Consider the following 15,163-nt stretch of genomic DNA (forward strand, 5'->3'; position numbering starts at 1 on the left):
AACAAATGGGTACAATTAGATTTGGCCTAAAGCAAGCCTAGCAGCTTTCTTTTTCTGTTGTGAGTTTTTTGGTTTTTTTCTTTGGTAATAACAGCAACTCTATTTCTATCCTGGAAGGACTTGCCTAGAAAAGGAGTCAACTCATATATCTTTTATAATAGTAAGGCTCATAAGTTTCATATTTGTGTTCTTTTGTATTCTGAGATTGAACACTATACTATTAAGAATAAAGGAAATAAAAACACCCACATACACTATAGCTGAAAAGTATAAACTAAAAACTATATATAATCAATTTGTCTCAAATTAAAAATACTTGGGGCTGGCCCCATGACATAGTGGCAAGCTCCGCTTCAGCAGCCCAGGTTCATAGGTTGGAACCTGGGTGTGGACCTACACCACTCATCAGCCATGCTGTGGTGGTGACCCACATATAAAGTGGAAGAAGACTGGCACAGATGTTAGCTCAGAGCTAATCTTCCTCAGCCCCCCCCAAAAAAAAATACTATTGAATACCTGGTATGTGGTAAGCCACATGCCAGAGATCTGAAAGTATATTATCTCATTTAATCCTCCAAATCACCTTCTGAGATACTATCACTACCAGATCTGGAAATTAAGATTCAAACATGCTGTCTTCTTGAGCTTATTTCTTAATGTCTCTGTGCCCTAGTTTCCTCATCTGGAAAAAGGGAATAACAATTGTATATCTCAGAAAAGAGTTATTCTAAGGATTAAATGAATTAATACATATAAAACACTTAGAAAATTGCTAGGCACACATTAATCACTTGTATATTAGCAATTATCATTATTATAAATATTATTAAAGGTGTTATACATGGACTACTACATTTTAATAAACCTGCCAAGTGATCCCTTATTATTGTTTTGATCATTTACTTAAATGGTGGAAAAAGTAAGTAGCAAATTTTGTGTCAATTTTGCCCCCAAACTAATTCCATTACAATATTTTTAAAAACCTCAAGTGTTCTTTTTCAGTTAGTTACTTTTTCTTGATAAGAGCCAAACGTTTAAACTTGTAAGACCCCACGCTAAGGTAAAACATCTATGTCTCACGTTCTGGCAAGTGCTAATAGAAATATAATTTAAGCCACATATATAATTTAAAATTTTGTAGTAACCACATTAAAAAAGTAAAAATAGACAAATTAATTTTAATATTTTAATTTAACCAAATATATCTGTTATCATCTAATATTTAATGGATGCAAAAAAATTAATATTTTACATTCTTTTGTTTTATAACGTGTTTGACCCCAGTAAGTATTTTATACTTATAGCCATCTCAGTTCAGACTAGCCACATGTAAATACTCAATAGCCACATGTGGCTTCCAGCAACTACCATACTGGACAGCACAACTCTAGAGTTATTAGATACATGATTCTCAAAAATGTTATACAAATTTTAATCTCTCCCTCCCTCCTCCTCTTTTTCCTCCTCCTCCCCCTCCTCCAGCACTCTACTTTCCTCCCCCACTCAAATTCTAATTCATTCATTCATGTTATGTGCTGAGAATATATTCCTCTGAAAAAGGAGAGAGGCAAGTAAACAATCTTAACACAGTTGAAAAGTGATCAGGGAGCAGCTACCCTAAGAGATCTAGGGGGGGAAGGTAGTGAGGTACAGAGAGATGAAACCCAAATTAAAACACAAAAGATAAGTGGGGATAAGACAAGCAAAAAAAAAGGAAATGACATGACAGGCAAAGAGAATAAAAATGGTATAACCCCTGAAGTAGAAGAAAGGTTGGTGTATTTGAAAAGAAGAATGAAGATCAACGTGGCTTAAGCATAGTAAACAAGCAGGCATTCAAATTTTCCCTAGGAGGGCATAAAAAAAAAATCTTAGAATAAAGGATTGGTAGCTGTCCACCTAAAACTCATTCCCCTTTCTTAGTTATTAACAGAACTCTAACTGTGTTCAGAGTAGGAATATATCTATCTAAAAATAAAAGGCTAAAAAGCACATATTGTTACCTAACATAAATATTGTTTTAAGAACTGTGCAGAAAAGACTTAACAATAGCAAGCCTAAGGCAGCTATCCTTAGAAAGGCCCACTTAGAAAGTTGGCCCTTGACTGGCAGCATCTGGGAAACTGGCTTGCCTTCATCCTCTAACTGATAAGATGTGCTTAGACTTTTGTACAAAAAATTTGGTTTACACTAAACATCTACTTTTTTTCTAGGAGTCTGGAATTTTGGTATGTGCTAGGCAGAGGTTGCTTACATGATCAGCCCCTAATAAAAACCTGGGCATTGAATCACTAATGGACTTTCCTGGGCAGAAACAGGACATGTTACTGTATTTTTTGTTGCTGGAGAAAAGAGCACGCTCAAGTTTATCCCCTTACAGGAGGTAAGGGGCATAAGGAAGCTTGTGTATGGATTTCTCCAAACTACCTGTGTCTTCTCACCTCATGATCTGATATGTATCCTTACTACCTTGGTATACAAATCTTACCCATGAGTACAACCATATGCTGAGTCCACTGAGTTCTTCTAGAGAATCTCCAAATGTAGGGGTCTTGGGGACCCCAGACATGAGAACCCAAATAACAATTCTATTTTAACAATTTTTCATAGGTAACTTAAATCACAGTATTTTCTTACTAACAATTATCTCTCATAATTTAATTAGATCCTTTATTCTAAGTGGTTGACTTTGCTCATTCACTAGCAAAGACAGATCTCCTAGCTCCCATCCAATATACTGCAGACAGTATCAGAGTGGGGGAAAAAAGAGGGGTAATCTTAAGAACTGCTAGAATTTGTAAACCATTTAACATTCTGAATGCTCACCACAAAAAAAGGAGACATACAAACACTTGTCATCTTTACACATTCTCCAAAGTAAATATTAGCTTACTTGTTGTTAGGGACATAGCAGGGGACTAAATGAGACATGGTAACTGCCCTTGTGGAACCTATTTTTTACATAAAGAGGGATCCTCTGAGGAACTAACATTTGAACTGGGTTCTGAAGGATAAGTTGATATAAACAGGTGAAATAGAGTGAAAAAAGCATTGCAGAAACATGGAATAGCTTGAGAACAGCCCTAAGAGGAAAAGCAGCACAGTTCTTCAGAGAAGCTGAAAGGTTAATGGAATACAGAGCCAGATTTGAGTCTTTATCCTACAATTAACAGGAAGTCAAGGAAGAGTGTGTGCTATGATCACATCTGAATTTTTCAAGCTCACTCTGGTACACGGCAGACAATGGATTGGAAGGGGAAAAATAAATCATGGAGTTGCCCTAGAGAGATAAAGTAAAGATGGAGAGAAACGGAAGTATTGTAAAAACATTTAGAAAATAAATTTGATAATACTTGGTAATTGATTTACTATGGGTATGTGATTAAACACAAGTAAAAAGTATCAATTACCATTATCGCTTAATCCTATCTATTTCAGATGAGACACTTTTATTTAACAAAATGATGGTTAAAAAAATGAAAAAAAGTTAACAATGATGATTATCTAAAGTCCAGGATCTCTTCTGCCGAGCATTTAATTAAGTGAACTGAAAAATTACATTGAAATCACATGAATAAATATGCTAATTTTTTCAGAAAATCTCTAAAACATGAAAAGTACAATGTTTTAAATAGGCACCAAATGAGAAGTACACAGCTATAAATTATACCAGATGTTGGCAAAATTTTTCTGGTAAAGGGCCAGATAGTAAATATTTTTGGATTTGGTCTCTGTTGCAACTACTCAGTCCTGCCATTGTAGGTCAAAAGCAGCCATAGACAATATTTAAAGGAAGAAGTATAGTTATGTTCCAATAAAATTTTATTTAATGAAACAAGTAGTGAGTCAGATTTGCCAACCTCTGACCTAAGAAATGGGAAAAATGCAAAAGTTGAGACAAGTGGTCAGATCAGACACCTGTCCAATAAGAAACAATGCAGTAGGTATCCCAGCAGGTAAATGTAGTATAATCAATAATTACCTTTAAAAAAAAAAGGTAAAATGTAAAATGGGAAGTCAGCAGGTAGATGCCTTTAAGTAGGTCTAACAACAGTTAGTACGGAGTGCCACATCCACAGGGCTGAAATTAAAGAAAAGCTTCCAAAATCTATGGCAGTCTGGAAAGGGAAATTCATGATCTTGGTTTCTGATGAGACAGGAAATGTGGCCCAGAAGAACAAACAGGAATCCAGCATCTGAAATGGAGTTTAACATGGCAGCATGGTCAACTCAAGTAGCTCAATCAACAGAGCTAAGGCACTCGGTCAAAGAAAAATTAACTACAAAGTTGAGTAGATATTCCTGGGTTACCTGGATGTGTATTTCTTAAATCATCCCCAGATTAATGATAGGATCAGACCCAGACCCAGAGCCTGAGGGAGGGCTGAAAAAACAGGCAGAGATCAAGTGGTTCCAGGTGTAGACAAGAGTAAGGTGGGTATGGAGTATCAGGGAGACTCTTAGAGAAATGGAGAATCACTAAAAAAAAAAGTGACTACTTCTTATGGGAAAAGATCTACAAAAGCAGGTAAAGTCAAACAGGGAAGAAATTATTAGCTATTTTACTGATGAGTTCTGCTTTCCAATTTACAAATCATATTAACCTAAGATCACATGAAATTTTCTGTTTTCTTCTCATAGTCAATTAACTTTTAATAAAATAAAATAAAGCCATTTCTAATTACTTACTAATAAATATTTTTGTCTGAGGACTATCTATTACTTACTTTTGACATTAAAATCTGGAGCAAATGTTATTGTATTTGATAATTAAAACCAATGACATTGAATTTATTTTAATTGAATATTTCCAATACATTTTTAATCCAGTTATTATGATTAAGTAGTAATAACTGAAAGATACTTCATAAAATGTGTCTAAACAATATGATCTATTACAGCACACTAGATTTTATCAGGAAAACCTCAGTACAAAAGTAACTACACTGTAGAATGATATGTGTAAACAAATATTAAATACTACATTTCCCAGGTAGACTGACAGATCTTTGAAAACAGGGTCCAAATCTAGGGGTTATTAGGTACTAAATATCTGTTGAACTAGCTGAAGTATTAAACAAAATGATATCACAAAGAGGAAAATAATTCTGCTTGGGTGAATGAAAGTAGTATTTGCAGAGGAAATACTAAAGCTAAAATTACCATCATATTTCAAATAGGAAAGAGGTAATCAATCAGCGTTTTTTTGCGGGGGGTTTTGGTTGGTCTGTTTGTTTGTTTGTTTTGCAAAGGCAAGGAAATATGAAGAACAAGGTATGCGAGATTTGATTTAGCCAGAGGTGAGGCGGGGTAGGGCCCAGGTCCTAAAGGACCATGTCAGGTCCTTTAGGTCGTTTAAGTTTATCCCGAGGGCAATGGGGAGCCGCTGACAATTCTTAAGGAGAAAAGTGATGGGATCCCTCTTGCCTTCTTGGTGCAGAGCTTGGCAGGAACATCATCTAAAGGATGAAGGGCTTCAGGGGAAGGGGGGCAACAGAGCATGAGGCCACCTCCCCAGGAGTCTTCCAACCCCAATCCACTGATCTGCTCCCAGCCGCAATCCCACCACCAGGGTCTGCCACGGTCTTGTCAAGGGGCCCCATAGGACATGATTTCGGTTACTCAACTTGCTCAATGTCTTACTGAACCAAGGCCCTAATTTATATGGAACCACAAACGACGGTGAATAGCCAAAGCAACCCTGAGAGAGAAGAACAAAGCAGGAGGCATCACACTTCCTGATTTCAAGCTATACTATAAAGCTATAGTAATCAAAACAGAATGGTACTGGCAAAAAAACAGACACATATGCCAATGGAACAGAATCGAGAGCCCAGAAATAAACCCATCCATATATGGTCAACTAATATTTGGCAAGGTAGCCTAGAATACTCAATGGGTTAAAGATAGCCTCTTCAATAAATGATGCTGGGAAAATTGGATAGTCACATGTAAAAGAATAAAACTAGACCCCTATCTTACACCACTCATAAAAATTAACTCAAAATGGATTAAAGACTTAATTGTAAGACCTGAAACCATAAAACTCCTAGAAGAAAACTTAGGGGGGCAGAAAGTTCCTTGACATGGATCTTGGCAACAATTTTTTGGATATAAAACCTCAAATAAAAGCAACAAAATCAAAAACAGGTGGGACTACATCAAACTAAAAAGGTTCTGCACAGCAAAAGAAATAACCAACAAAATGAAAAGGCAACCTACAGAATGGGAGAAAATACTTGCATGTCATCTATCTGATAAGGGGTTAATAATGAAAATATATAAAGAACTCATACAACTCACCAGCAGAAAAACAAACAATCCAAATTAAAAAATGGGCAAAGGACCTGAAGAGACATTTTTCCAAAGATGTACAACTGCCAATAGGTACATGAAAAGGTGCTCAACATCTCTAATCATTAGGGAATTGCAATCAAAACCAAAAGGAGATAGCACCTCACACCTGTTAGAATGGCTATCATCAAAAAACAATAGATAACAAATGCCGGCAAGAATGTGCAGAAGAGGGAAACCTTGTGCACTGTTGGTGAGATTGTAAATTGGTACAGCCACTTTGGAAAACAGTATGGAAGTTCCTCAAAAAAATAAAAATGGAACTACCATATGCTCCAGCAATTCCACTTCTGGGTATATACCCAAAGGAAACAAAATCCCTATGTCAAAGAGGTATCTGCACTCCCATGTTCACTGCAGTATTATTTACAATAGCCAAGACATAGGAAGAACCTAAGTGGACATCAACAGATGAATGGATGAAAAAAATGTGACATATGTATACAGTCATGTATCACTTCATGATGGGGAAACATTCCGAGAAATGTGTCTTTAGGCCACTTTGCCATTGTCCGAACACCATAGAGTGTACTTACACAAACCCAGGTGGTTTAGCCTACTACACATTCAAGCTATATGGTACTAATCTTTTGGGACTATCATCACATATGCAGTCCGTCATTGATAGAAACATCATTATGCAGTGTGTGACTGTATACAACACAATATTAGTCAGCCACAAAAAAAGAAGGAAACCTTGCCATTTGCAACATGGATGGACCTTGAGGGCATTATCCTAAGTGAAGTAAGTCAAACAGAGAAAGAGAAATACCATTTGGTCTCTTTCATATATGGAATCTGCAAAAAACAAAGAAAAAACACACCAAACTCATAGAAAAGGAGATCAGATTTGTGGTTATCAGAGGTGGGGTTTGGGAGGGTGGGTGGTATTGGATGAAGATGGTCAAAATGTACAAACTCCCAGTTAAGAGATAAATAAGTACTGGAGAAGTAATGTACAACATGACAATAGTTAACCCTCCTGTATGGTGTATTTGAAAGTTGCTAAGAATAAATCTTAAAAGTTCTCATCACAGGGAAAAAAATATTTTTTTTTCTATCTATATGAGGTGATGGATGTTAACTAAACTTACTGTGGTAATCATTTTGCAATATAAGTTAAGTCATTATGCTGTACACCTTAAACTTATACAGTGCTATGTGCCAATTACATCTCAATAAAACTGAAAGAAAAAGTAAAATTAAATGAGAGGAAAAAAATCACTGTACTAGCATATTAACAGAGAAGTCCCATAGCCTTCATACATCATACAAGCATATCTCTAAAATTACCTTTTATGTGATAAAGTTAGTCCTTTTTGCATCTGCTGACTAAAGATAGTCATCTAATTCGTTCTATGGCAGTGGCTGTCACACCTTATAATCTAGGCAACAAGGATGAGAGTAAGGGTAAGAACCAATGGGCCTGTGGGAAATGGAGTCTGGTAGGTTTCCACAACCAAGCACCAACTTCCTGTCACTTAGTCACCTGAGACAGTTCTCACATATACTCTTAATTTCCTAGCCCAAAGAATGCCATACCTATAGGAAAGACAGTTAAGCATTAAGTTTTATTTTTTAAGTCCTTATCACATTGAACTTTATTGTTCAAATTCCAGACATTCAATTTTCAAACAGTTTCAGGAATGCTCTATGTCTAACATCAGGGCACTGAATGTGACTTGTATAATATGTGTACACACAAACACTGTAAAAACAACTTGAGATCTAACCCAGGGAAATCCATGGTGGCCAAGATGGAAATACACTAAGAATAATGTAGAGTGCTACTGAAGTATATCCCAAGAGAATGTAGCTCAATAAGAGGTGAGTCTCAGAACACCACGGTTAATAAAAGAATTCTGTGACTGAAGGATTAGAGGTGAGGTGCATAAATTTCCTAGTGTAAAATGAGCTTCTCTGTTTAGGAAAATTACTCATAGGATAGGGAACGCTGATTCCAAAACATATATGTACAAGTGAGACTAAATAAAGCAAATGGGATTCTGGTGGAGTATTCATCTGCCCTCTTCTTTTTATTCACTTAAACATACAGACCATCTAATTTATTACTCAGGATTGTGCTCATATTCAGAAAACATCTAGCACATTCTTAATTCCTTAAACTACAAAGAAAAATGAATGACTATGCTTGTGGCTATTCTTTTCTTAATAATTATCACATATATTGTAAATAAGCTCAATACCTTGACATGAATTCAAGTGAAATGGATCTTTAAATTCAACAAACATTCATATTACACAAAATTCAAATAAGGGTACTTTAAATCTCAAGATTTGCAAAAGTAATATCTTTTTACTCCAATTTAAATGTCAAGAAATTTGATTGGTAGTTCTTAATGCAAAATCTAACTCAACTCATTTTTACTTTTAGACAAGGACAGATTTATAGTTAATGCCTCTATCTGGAAAGAAAATTTTATAACAGCTCAAAAATATATATTTTAGAATATATTAGAGGTGTTTTTCGAATGTGGGGAAAAAAAGTAGTTTAAAAACAGAAGAATATAAAAAGCACATTACAATACCTCAATCTTTTTCCTAAATGGTTAAAGAACTATTCCACAACTCCAAAACCCTTTTTATATGCACACCTGGGAAGAATACCAAATCCGTAACTTTGCTCAGAGTTACACTGATGTGGTTTTAGACCAGATGTTTAAATGTTACAGTATGTACATTTTCTTTCCCTCTTCTAAGGCAGAAGTAAAGTAAGAGGAATATTTGACTTCACTCCACAAGAGACCTATTTAATAGTTTGGCGGTTATGTAAGTAAAGGTAGCTTGGCTAAGTCAATGTTGACGACATACAGAACGACATGATCCTAATGAGTTGGAAAATATTGGCTCTCACGAGAATAAACCAGATGCTACTGAGCTGAGAAAGCTACTGTATTATTGAATTTCATTTTTATGAGGTAAAATTTATTATTCAACCATTAAGGTATCCCACATGAAATCTTGCATAAAATACTTTTACAGTTACATTCTGGAAAGTAGACTTTTATTTTAACATTAAGACATCACTTAAATGAGGGATTCAAATATCCATTTGATCACCTTCAGCACAGATTTTAAAGTAATTTCCCTGTAAATACCAGATTAATGAAACTAGACTGTCAACAAAACAATGAACTACCTAACAAGGAAAAAGTGGTAGCAAGTCCTGTTTTCTTGAGCAAAGACCATGTGTGACTTTGTATTTTATCTTCTGGCAAAACAACAAGGGTTAGAATTTCTCAGGTTTGAGAACTATCAGAAAAATGAACAACAAAAACATGCAATTCGATAGTCCCGATTAATAATATATATTTAGTCCAAACTTTAACCTCTCCGCTTTATTCTTTATAATTTATTATTTTAAATGAAATTTCCAATATTTGCTATTCTTTCAATACATAATTTCTAATGAAGTAGCAAACTTTAATTATCTTACTCTGTTTCTGGTCCCATTCACCAGAGAGGTAGTTTGAAGTAGCAGAAATAATAGTAAGAGAAAGGTCCAAAGACCTGGCTTCAAAAGCCACCTTAATCAGTGACTATCTGAGGGATGATATTTAAGAAAAACGCTAAATTGTTCTGAGCATAAATTTTCACATATATAACACAGGATATACAACCTGCCAACATCAATACTACTGGTAAAAAGCCAGTGAAATTAATGCAAGAGAAACATCAACCTTAAAAAGGTGAGCCAATTTAGACTATTCAAGTAAGCTTCATGGATATTTGTATTATCCCATTGCATTGCAACATCCATTTATAGGTCTGTTGCCCCACTCCCCGTTGGAATCCCTAGCAGAAGAGAGGTATATGGTACAACATAGGTTTCTGCAAACCTGGTGTGGCCCCTTATAAACAGCTATATTAAAGGGGCACAATGCACAGTTTCTTCAATAAGTCCAAACAACTAGACCTAACCAATGTCTTGAATTTTGTTCTTCTCTCATCACATTTGCTACTCATTATCCTATTTACCTTCTTGCCTTACCACTTGAATTTATCTTTGCCCTATATTTTCTCAGCTAAAAGAAGATCACTGAGACTCCAATTCTGACAGAGGTGAGCTCAGTCTCCAAGAAACTCATACCCTAGAACCACCTCCATAGGTGATAACCCCATATGTATGATTCCAGCAGGATTCTATATTCAGGAGAGGAACAACAAATCAACTCCACAAACAATACTATATTTGGCACTCAAGAGGAATTCTATGAGTAGCTATAAAGATATTATCACCATTTTACAGATGAGAAAGGTAACTGAAATTCAATGAAACAAACAGAGCTTCCTTTAGACTTGTAACTAGTTACTAACAGAATTTCCACACTACAATTCAATCCTCTTTCCTAAATTTCCATAGTTAAAAAGGGAGAATAATCTTATTAACTGACAGAGATAGCAAGACATTCATGAATCATACCAATATCTACATGTAACACACAGATTAATAAAGTTCAGTGCACAAAAATAAATCTAAATGAAGCATTAGCATAGAAGATTTTTATAATTTTTCTAATATCTTTTAATTTTAGTTTTATTTTTGCCAGAGCCAAGGAAGAAAAAGTCAACACTGCAGCTTTAAAGAACATGTAATGTAATTCAATATTCACATAAATATTCTCTTAAAGCTTCTTAGATAAACTCAGTCACAAATAGAAACTAATAATGGATTCAAACAAAAATTATCTCATTTTTGTGACATTTTTATAACAGTTTATTAAAGAAAACATCTTTTCTTCCTAAAGGCATTTTGTAGTTTTGATGCTTGAAATTAAACTTGATATCACATTTCTGAAGCACCATTATTAATCCAACATTTAGATTGAGAAGACTGAAGCACAAAGTTGTTGCATATTCTGTTTTAAGACTCAATGAAATCCAATGACCTAAGGTTACTTGATTTTATATACACAGAGCTGTTTAATAGCTTCAGTTATTAAAAGGAAAAAATAAAGTAAAATAAATATGTATTTTAAAAAACTAATCAAGTTAATGAAATAGTGAAATAATTCTGTACCTGTAAACCAAGAATAGAAGATCTTTCTGTGCATAGTTTTCCTTATATAAAAATGTAGCATAAATAGGACATATATAAAACTTAACTGTCAAATTAATTTATTTCCTTTGAATGGCAAAATTATTTAATTATTTCACAACTTGATATTGGTCACTCTTCACTAAGTCTTGTGTTATTATAATCCACGAATCAATAACCATGTTTTCTTGGATATCAAGATTTCAAAATAAACATTTTTCACATTTAAAATTTTACAGGAGTGTCTTATGCTTTACATGTACATGTATTTTGCCAGTCACCTTGTGCCATCCCCCTGCTAGAACATCTAAAATGGCATAAAAATCAATGCTGCACCTTCCAGCTAAGGAATTTTAGAATTTGAAAAGCACATTATAATTATTTATTATCAAATTCTTTTAGTTCTCTTTCCTTGGAGAAAGACTAGATTTTTCTCCTTTTTGTTATTCAGGCATTTCTCACATGCTCTCAGTTTCCAAAACTCAAATATTCAAGAAGCAATTGCACAGAATTTTAATTCCTATTCTCACCAATAAAAAAAATTGGAGTAATACCTATATTTACTAACAATGTACACCTTTCATGTTTATAAATATAATAAACAATACTTTCTCTTACTATATTATATACATTCTATTTGATTCTTTTCAGATACTTAATAGTAATGAAGTTGATCTCAAATCCCACTCATAAGTCACAACCCGCAATTAATAAAACAGTAAAATAGGAACTCAATTATAAATGAATTTTTCTAAAAATATCAAAAATTAGTAACAGTCAGTCCAGATAGAACAGTGTTGTTTTGTTGGTAGCAGAGGTAACAGATACAGAAATTTCTTATTTGCGAGCAGAACAGGCATGGATAAAACAAAGATGAAAAGAGAAAGGAAGAATGAATCTGGAAGGTCAGCATCACTGAAATTGTTGGCCTTGGGAATCAAGTTGAGTAATAAGAGTAGGAAGGATTCTGTTATACAAAAAAATCTGAAAATGGGGCCAGCCCCATGGCGTAGTGGTTAAGTTTGCACAGTCTGCTTTGGCAGCCCAGGGTTCACGGGTTCGGATCCCGGGCATGGACCTACATATCACCATCAAGCCATGCTGTGTCAGAGTCCCACATACAAAATAGAGGAAGGCTCACACAGATGTTAGTTCAGGGACAACCTTCCTCAAACAAAAGGAGGAAGATTGGCAAGAGATGCTAGCTCAGGGCCAATCTTCCTCATCAAAAAAATAAAAGTTTGAAAAATTAAAAGGGTTAAAATTAATGATGAAGACCAAGAATCAGTAACAAAGACTAAACAAACCATTTCTAAGTGATAACAAAGTCCAATGTAAAGATGTACTTGAGGCTACAATTTAGGAACAAATTAGACAAAATGTCATCACCAGGAAAGTGAAAAGACAACCCACAGAATTGCAGAAATCATTTGCAAACCAAATATCTGATAAGAGCTATGTATCTAGAATATAGAGAGAATTCTCACAACAACAAAAAAAAGATAAACAGGCCAATTAAAAAATGAACAAAGGGCTTAGATATATAAATAGCAAATAAGCACATGAAAAGATGCTCAACATCATTAGCCACGAGGAAATGCAAATCCAAACCACAATGAGACACCACTTCACACCCACTTGGATGGCTAGAACCAAAAAGACAAGTAAAAACAGCATGTTGAGGATGTAGAAAAACTGGAACCCTCCTACACTGCAGGTGGGAATATACAATGGTGCAGCTGCTTTGGAAAACAGCCTGGCAATTCTTCAAAAGGTTAAATATAGTTACCATATGACCCAGCAATTCTCCTCCCAGACACACACCCAAGAGAAATAAAAGCATATGCCTACCCAAAAACTTATACATGAATGTTTATAGCAGCATTATTCATAACTGTCAAAAGAATAAACAACCCAAACGTCCATCAACTCATGAACGGATGAATACAATGTGGTATATACATACAACGGAATACTACCTGACAATAAAAAGAAATCAAGTACTGATACATGCTATGATATGGATGAACTTAGAAAACAGTATGCTAAGTAAAAGAATTCAGTCACAAAGGATTGTATTTTACATGATCCACTTAAATGAAATGCCCAGAACAGGCAAATCCATAGAAACAAAAAGCAAAATTAGTGTTTGCCTAGGGCTGGGGAGATGGAAGACTTGGGGAGTGATAGCTAAAGAATGTGGAACTTCCTTTTTTAGGGTAATGAAAATATTCTAAAATTGTGGTGATGGATACAGAACTCTGAATATAGTACAAGCTAAATACTGTGTACCTGAAAAGGATGAATTGTTTCGTACGTGAATTATATCTCAATGAAGCTGTTTTTTAAAAAAAGATTGGACAGAAGGAATGGGAAGGAAGAGGGAGATCAAGATAAAGCATTCCTGGCATGCAGGAGGGGGATAAACCTAGGCAAGCATAAATGTGAAAAAGAATGTAATTTTTTTTCAGGAACAAGTAGACCACAATTAGTACAGTGTTTAGTCTAAAGGAAAAGACTGATGTTCATTTGCGTTAAAGAACTAGTTATCAAAGAAAAGAGGATAATGCAGGAGAGTGTTATCAAATCAGAATTATGTTCAACAGAGACAGAGGGAAATGCCAGTAAGGTAAAGAATATGAGAAAACTGGATGCTGTGGGTTAGTAACTATCAATAATAAGACAGCAAGAACTAGAAAGGTAGGCTAGAGGCACAAGATTATGATGGAAGGTGAGGCAGGAACATTGAAGAGAAGTGTTTGGCTTACAGTCAACTGCAGAATAGAAGAATAATGGTTCTTGTTCCACACAATATCAGAATAGAAGTCTGAGAGGTCCAAGAATGTACATAGTCTGAATAATCACTTCATTAATGCAGTAAATGAGAACTAGGTATAATGTAAAGCAAAGGATCACATGCTTAAACCAAACATATTAAACAAAGCTTAACAGAGTTGAGTATCGTCTATTGACATCCCATAGATGGAAGATAATAAAATGCTGTAACCTTACACCTTAAATATATACTTCTTGCATCTTAAGACAGAAAATTTGAAGACACAACACTATAAGCACTCTACTAAGAAGAAAACAAACAGAATGATTTGTGGAGAGCAAAAAAAGATAAGAAAATTGGACGGTTGGAAAGTTGGCTTATTTTTAAAAAGCCCCTAATCCGCTAAAAATTAGTTCACTAATTTTAGGTTTCTCAATAATAGAACATCAGCTTATGAATCACTTAATCTGTGGTTACTTGTCTGGTCCATTTTTTTAATATGTGTGGCAGCATTCTGTTAGGACAGAATATTTCCAGAATAAAAAATTTTAAATAAAATGTTTTTTCATAGCACAGTCCATTTGATAAATTTAGAAGAGGAAATATGGAATTTCCGGGCTATCTAAGCCAGTTGGGTAAAACAAAAATTTAAAATAAGGAAAGACAGATTAATATTGTGAGACAGTAAACCAAAAGAACTCTGAAGAGAACATCACAGGAAACAGAAATTTGACAAATAAACAAAAAAATGAACTAGATAATTTCAGACAGTGATAAATGCTATTGCCAATGAAGGCCTCACTAAAGGCCTTATGGATGAGGATCTGAAAAAAGAATTTATATAATAACTCCACATAAAACAATGGCCATATGAATGGCAATAATATAATGTCTTGGTCCATTCAGGCTGCTATAACAAAATACTACAGACTAGGTAGCTATAAACAACACAAATTTATTTCTCATAGTTCTGG

General features: G+C 34.7%; 1 protein-coding gene across 6 annotated transcripts in view; it reads right to left on the reverse strand.

Annotated features, from left to right (window-relative positions):
* Positions 1-15,163, reverse strand: part of VPS13B (vacuolar protein sorting 13 homolog B) — a 784,298-nt gene that overhangs the window by 618,149 nt on the left and 150,986 nt on the right. The gene's annotated exons all lie outside the window — the stretch shown is intronic.

Source organism: Equus quagga, chromosome 16 (genome assembly GCF_021613505.1).
Source record: "Equus quagga isolate Etosha38 chromosome 16, UCLA_HA_Equagga_1.0, whole genome shotgun sequence".
Taxonomy (NCBI): Eukaryota; Metazoa; Chordata; class Mammalia; order Perissodactyla; family Equidae; genus Equus; species Equus quagga.